Here is a 7,738-nt window from a genome sequence, read left to right on the forward strand (position 1 = left end):
TATATAAGAATGAAGCTATACAAATGAAGGCCTACCACTACTCAAACATCAAAGATTAACAAGACAAAAATCTTTTCTAATAAACTTACCCATTGCCATCGAGTCGATTCCAACTCATAGTGACCCTATAGAACACAGTAGAACTGGCCTATAGGGTTTCCACGGAGCAGCTGGTGGATTTGAACTGCTGACCTTTTGGTTAACAGCCAAGTTCTTAACCATTGCGCCACCAGGCCTCCATTAATAAACTTATAACCATCGATATTTTATATCCTTTTTCTTGGTAAAGATTTCATCTTTAATTAGACTTTTTCAAATGTTTATTATTTTCTGATTTTAAAAAGTAATACTGTATAAAAATTGGAAGATTCAGAGAAGTACTCATATGAGAGTAAGAATCTTGAGATAACTTGATATTTTCATATTTTATTGCAATATCCTGTGCATTTTTACAAAGCTGTTTTTAAAAATTTCATATTCTGCTATTTTAATGTTAATATATATTCATGTTTCTAAAATGATACATGTATTTCTTAATGGCTATCTAATATTGTATTGATATACTATTAAGCACTTTAACCATTCCCCTATTGTTGGGCATTTAGATTTTTTACTAATTGTGTGTGTGTATTATATATTCAAACTTGGAGAAGCATGTTAAAACCAAAGGTAGGTTATACGATCTACTTATGCAATGTGCGAGTGGAAAATGGATGACAGAGGGTTGTTCTTACCTCCTTGTTTGTTTGTACCAGAACCCTTTATTGTTTACATATATTTTAGCCTCTGTGCCATTTTCAGAAGCTTTAGTTGTCTCACTTTTTTGGTTTGGATAATGCTTAAATATAAAATCCATCTGTGAAGCATATTGTATATTCACGTTGAAGGCTAAAATCCCATTTTTAATTAAAACTTTATTCAGCACTCATGGTTCACTTTGTCCTGTTTTTATACGAAACACTTCAGTCTTCTTGCTAAAACACATATGTCTTGTGCATTTCAAGATGTTCCTTGTTGCTCGTGCAGAACTAGGTTCTTTATGCTGTCAGCTCAGTGCCATATGTTCCGGCTGTTCATTTTGCTTCCCTTTCTGGCATTTGTGTAGGCAACATCTTGTATGTAATGGAAGTTAATTTTATTCCCTTCTCTTTTATAAAACTTGTCAGAAGGTAAAATAGCAAACTGGAAACCTTGGGTAATACTCTGGCATGTTATAAATGATTATGAAGCATATAGCCTTAAATTCTTAATGTTTATAAGACATGAAGAGAAAACGTGTGAGACCTGAAGTCTTACCAGACATAAATAATGATATTGATACTATTTGTGCTATTTGGCAATAGCACACATTATATAAATTGTAATTCATTAGTATTGATTATTAAACCAAATGTGAAGTTTGTCCGGGGGAGAGAGAGGGAAGGAAACATAATAATCAGATCATCCCTTTTATTTTGGGCTGGTTCAGTAACACATCATGATGATTTCATTTGAAACTCTTTGCAGGATCATCCATATCACTTAAGTGGTTTTTGAGATAAGTTGTGTTACATTTCAAGTTAGGTTATTGTCAGAGATTAAATAATTTAAAAAGAAGTGATGTTTAAATTGAATCTGAATTGGAAAAGGTAGTGATATCTGATGACATTAGTCAGTTTGCTTTGTCTTTAAAGCAAATTATTAGTCATAATATGCTTCACATTCTCCATAATATGAAGTCCCAAAACAGTAAAACCTTCGCTATTTGAACCCTAATGATTGACTTCTGAGTGTCTAAATTTTTCAAGTAGTTGAGTTGTACTTTAATTTTAATATTTGTTCTTTTAACTATTTTGACTGGAGCACCTTCTAAGTTTATCAGCTATTTCCCAACCTCAAGCAGAAGACACTGAATATATTTTAATGATTTCTTGTTGATTCTGGCTTACCAATATGTGCACCACTTGTTGTACTGGCCAGTATTAATGTAGAGCTTTTGAGGCAGAGCAGAGCCATGTGTTCCTGCAGTGTCTGCCTCCACACTTTCGTGTTTCTGTTTTGTTTTGTTTTTTAGCACTTACATTTCTTTGATGTTTGTCCTTCCATTGCCAACAATTTGCACGTCTCATTATTTCAGAATTTTTCTTCTTCATATTTGCTACTTATAGAGTAAGCTTGAAGATCAAGTTACTATCACAAGAATGAAAAGTATTGATGTTATGTCATCAGCTTTAGATACTGTGAATAGTTATTGTTTGCTTCTTGTTTCATCTAGATGAATGAACTTATTAGATAGCTGTGTCAAAAGAGATAGGTAAATTTAGTTTAACATTTTATGGTAAAATTATTTTGGCCTAATGTTCTAATTCCATGTTTAATATTTTCTTATGCAATTTTATTCCTTGCCTGTAATAAGAGAGTAGTATAAATGGAGTGTTTAGAATGCATTTATATTCCTTTGTATGATGATTTACTATGTCATACACCCAACCTCAGATTGATTAGAATGCATATTTGTAACTACAGTATCGCACAATCTATGATGCGAGATTGCCCCAATACAGACATTATGGTACATTTTATTTAAGCTCATAGTGTTTTCTTTCTGATAGTGATACCTTTTCTTCAATCACAACATAAATGAAAGAGCTAGAATGTAGGACTTTGTATGTTCTGTGCGCTATTTTGAAATGGACTAATAAGCTTTTTTATTCCTTCAGTAACACTTGGGCTTAGCTCAGTTTTTCCATAAATACCATCTACATTATTTTATATACTCATATAGTTGCTAAGAGCTTTTTTCTCCCTGAACTAAGACAAGTAGAAATACACGCCCAGTAGATAACTTTAACAAGTCACAAATCCTTCCATATTTCTTGTATGAGGGTGTTTGTTCATTCAAAGAACATTTGTTAAGCACTATGTGCAGGAACAGTGCTCGGTGCCAAGGAAAGGGGATACAGAGATGAACGAGACTGCATCCCTGCACTTGAGGAAATGCAGCCGTAAGGAGAAAGACACAAATAGGGGTTTCGCTTCAACGTGGAGAGTACTGTAACACAGATAAACAAATCCAGTTGTGAACTTTAGAGGCTGAGGGAGGAGTAAGACAAAAGGAGAGGCGTGGAAGGTGTGGGGTCAGGGAGACAGGGAGAAAGTACTCCTTTCTGGTGTGAAGGAATAAGAGAAACATCTCAACCCAATGTTAGGAATATTATAGTGGCATTCATTAAACACTTCTGAATGCTGTTATTATCCTATCTTGGAAAAATAAAAAATATCCAGGTACAAAGTACTGTGTGGACAAAAGGAATATATGGTTAATTCTGCTGGGTGAAGGAAAGGCCCAGGAAAAATTTTGTTGTTGTTTTGCTGTTAGTTGCCATCAAGTCAGTTCTGACTCATGGCAGCCTTATGTATGACAGAACAAAACATTGTCTGGCCCAGTGCCATCTTCATGATCGTTAGTATGTTTGAGTCCGTTGGCCCAAACGGCTATTATGTCAGCCCATCGCATTGAGGCTTCCTCTGATTTTCACTGACCCTCCACCAAACGTGATGTCATTTTGTAGCAGTTGGTCTTCCCTAATGACATGTCCTGAGTACACCAGCTGAAGTCGCTCCATCCTTGCTTCGAAGGAGCGTTCTGGTTGTATTTTTCTAAGACTGACTGTTCTTTTGGCAGTCCACAGTATATTCAACATTCTTTGCCAATCCCACAATTCAAGTACATCAATTCTTCTGTCTTTTTCATTGCTCAGCTTTCACATGCATATGAGGCACCTTAGTTACAGGACCTTAAAGGATGCATAGATTTCAGTAGGCAGAGATGTGCAGAAGCTCAGTGTAGTCAAAGGGAAGAGCTTAAACAGAGGAAATTGTTAAAGATGACACCATTTATCCTGCCACAATTAATTTTTTTATCTCGTGGCACAATTGGAGGTAGAGTGTAGTGTAGTCAGAGCCGTGGACTCTGATAAATCAGTCTGGTTTGAGTCCTGTTAGTATCGTGTACCAACTGTGTGACTTTGAGAAAGTTGCTGCATCATTCTGTGCCTCCATTTCCTCCTCTGAAAAACAGTGATGCCTCTCCCCAGGGCTGCTGTGTTGCACAACTGCGAGAGCACCATTCACGTTGTACGCAGAGGCCCTGCCTATCTCAGATGGGTTGGGAGAGTTAAACAAGATACTACTTATAAAACAGTGCAGTGGCTGGCACATAGTTAAGTGCTCACTACATGTTGTTAGCTGCTGTTGCATCGGGCCCTGGCTCATAGGGACCCCATGTACAGTAGAATGAAACACTGCCCACTCCTGCGCCATCACCATGATCAGTTGTGAATCAGACCATTGGGATCCATAGGGTTTTCATTGGCTGATATTTGGAAGTGGATTGCGAGGCCTTTCTTCCTAGTTTTTAGTCTGGACGCTCCACTGAAACCTGTTCAGCACTATAGCAACACGTAAGCTTCCATTGACAAACAGGCGGTTGCACATAGATGCATTGGCAAGAATCAAACCCAGGTTTCCCACATGGAGGGCAAGAGTTCTATCACTGAACCACCAGTGTTCTCAAATACACATTTACTAATAAAAAGATAGCTTCATTTTAAAGAATAAATCCAACTGAAATCTCTATATAGGAAACCCTGGTGGCATAGTGGTTAAGAGCCACAGCTGCTAACCAAAAGGTCAGCAGTTTGAATCCACCAGGTACTCCTTGGAAACTCTATGGAGCAGTTCTACTCGGTCCTATAAGGTCACTATGAGTCAGAATTGACTTGACGGCAATGGGTTTGGTTTGTTTTTTTTATCTTTGTAAGAGGAGCCCTGGTGGCACAATGGTAAAGCATTCTGTTACCAAAACGTCGGCAGTTTGAACCCACCAGTGGCTCTGTGGGAGAAACGACTTGGTGGTCTGCTCCTATAAAGATTAAAAACCCATTGCTGTCAAGTCAGTTCTGACTCAGCGACCCTATAGGGCAGAGTAGAACTGCCCCGTAGGGTTTCCAAGGCTGTAAATCTTTATGGAGCAGACTGCCTCATCTTTCTCCCATGGAGCAGCTGATGGATTCTACCTTTCGGTTAGCAGCCGAGTGTTTAATCATTGTACCACTGGAAAGCCTATGGGGTGGTTTTCCTCTGTCCAACAGGGCCACTGTGAGTAGGAATTGACTCTACCACACACAACAACAATCCTTGTAAGCTAACTATTCCTGAGATTCATTTGAGCAGAACACAAGATGTACTTTGCTTAATTTATTAGGCTTCAGAAATGTGTTGTAAAAGAAATATATAAAGACAAAACAAAATCAAACCAAAGCAAAACAAATTTAAATCCCCTAAAAGGTTTTGAATTAATAATTGTTTGTCTCCAATCTTGGCTCATTTGATTGATGTCATTACATAGGGACTCAGATTTACTTAAAATTAAAAAACTCATTTTCTGTGCTCATCCAGTGCTTCCACTGAGAACTTTTTCTGGCACAATATTATGATCCTGAAAGTTAAGACGGTTTATTTTTTCTTCCCCCATTATGACCAGAAGCAGGCTATTTAGCATGGATTAGTTGATTACAGCATCAAACTCAAAAATGGGACAGCCATGAATTTGGCTGAAGATTCAGAAACATGGCTAGGAAACAATGATTATTACCAGACTTCAGATATCAGCAAACACTTCAGGGTTGCAAGAGAGAGAAAATAAAACACACGAGGCATAATGGCTTTTGCTCTGGGGGTCTTTGAGGCAGCTAGAATGGAGTTATTTGTTGAAAATGTGATGGCCTTTTTGTATTTGTCCAGTTGGATTAATTGAAGCCCGTTACCACTCTTATCTTGAAACACAGAAAATAGCCATTAGATACTCACCAGTACACGTGGAGAATGGAGAAGTTGGTGGTTCCGTTAGGGTTTGTCTTCAGAGATCTAGTTGGCATAGTTTATGAGTACTATGAATAGGTTAAGTTGAAGGCAGTTAGCCATTTAGACCCCTATCACAGGTTGGATTCAGACTCTGAAACTGAAGTTTAGTGTGCAGGGTGTTTATGAGTGCCATTAGGTCTGTATGGATGGAGAGGAGGAGAAGAAAGCAAGATGGGGCAGAGGGTGAAGTGGAGCTGCAATGCTGGCTTTATGAAAGCTTTGGCCAAACCCACGGGGAGCTCTGAAGCTAAAATGGCCAGCCAGAGTTGTTCCATGCTGGCTGAAATGGTCAGGCCTTTATGCTCATCAGTCATTGGATATGGGCTGCTCTGGAAAGGATAAGTCTTTAGGCAACACAGCATTCTGCAGCTGAGGCAGTCCTAATGGGGCTGAGAGATGAAAGCTGCCTGCCCACAGAACTTTCAGCAGCTGGGGCAACAAATCCTTTCTTGAATGGGGATCCAACTGGCACATCACTCTTTCCATGCCTCCCCCACCCCCCCAAGTTGTATTATAACATATGTGATCCAAACTGTTTCCCAGAAGCATGCCTGGACAAAGAACGTCTCCACTCTCTCCCTCTCCCACTTTCCCCCACACAATAAAATCTTAAGTAACTCACTGTCATGGATTGAATTGTGTCCCCCCAAAAATGTGTGTAGCAACTTGGCTGGGTCATGATTCCCAGTATTGTATGATTGTGTTATCTGATGTGATGTAAACTCTATCAATATGATGAGATTATATGTTGTCTCCTTATGTGTTGTAAATTCTATCACTGTGATGAGGTTATACTGATGAGGTTGACAAGATTAATGTCTTAATGCAATCTCTTTTGAGATATAAAAGAGAGAAGCGAGCAGAGACACATAGGAACCTTGTACCACCAAGAAAGCAGTGCCGGGAGCAGAGCGCATCCTTGGGACCTGAGGTTCCTGCACAGAGAAGCTCCCAGACCAAGGGAAGACTGATGACATGGACCTTCCTCCAGAGCCGATGGTGAAAGCATCCCCCTGGAGCTGAAGCCCTGAATTTGGACTTGTAGCCTACTGGACTGTGAGAGAATAAACTTCTCTATGCTAAATCCATCCACTTGTGCTATTCTCTGTTAGAGCAGCACTAGATGACTGAGACACTCACCATACCCAAAAAGTACTTATACCACTGGGCAACACCACCATTCCCAGCACGAAAACATAGCCCTAATACTAAGTATATGGTGTAGGCAGTATTTTCCCAAACAGGAATAATAAAGAAGTTTTAAAACCCATCCAAGTCAATGTGTTCAAATCTGAATTCATTTTTTCTTTCCTCTCAAGACAAAATCTATTTTCTGCATGTCAGGGAATTAAACTTTCTACTCTCCAGGCCAAAGCCTGGGAATTACCTAAATTCTCTCTTCCCCCAGGGTCAATTAAGTCCTGTAGATTTTACATCAGAAATACCTTTTAAATCAGTCCTTCTCCCCTCTTCTTCTCTGCTAGTTCCCAACTCAGACCCTCCTTCCAAGAAGGTATCTTTTTTGTAGTTGTACTACTCCTTTCTAGAAAATATATATTCTCTTGGTAACAAGCAATGCAGAATATCAAGTTCTCCCTCCTTGCCCCACTTGTAGGTACCCACAGACAACCTTCTTTGAATGGTCTACTTAGATGTTCTGGTAGATACTTCCATAACTGGTTATTATGCATATACCTTTTATCAACTCAAAGAAGATCAACCTCTACTTTGAAAGAAGAAAATTTAACATTTTCTATCTTTCCTCTCTTCCCCTCCTCCCAATGTTTGATATTTATATTATTCTTAGTTATTTTATTGATTACTTTTATAATTG

The sequence above is a fragment of the Trichechus manatus genome, unplaced genomic scaffold, assembly GCF_000243295.1.
Source record: "Trichechus manatus latirostris isolate Lorelei unplaced genomic scaffold, TriManLat1.0 scaffold00015, whole genome shotgun sequence".
NCBI lineage: Eukaryota > Metazoa > Chordata > Mammalia > Sirenia > Trichechidae > Trichechus > Trichechus manatus.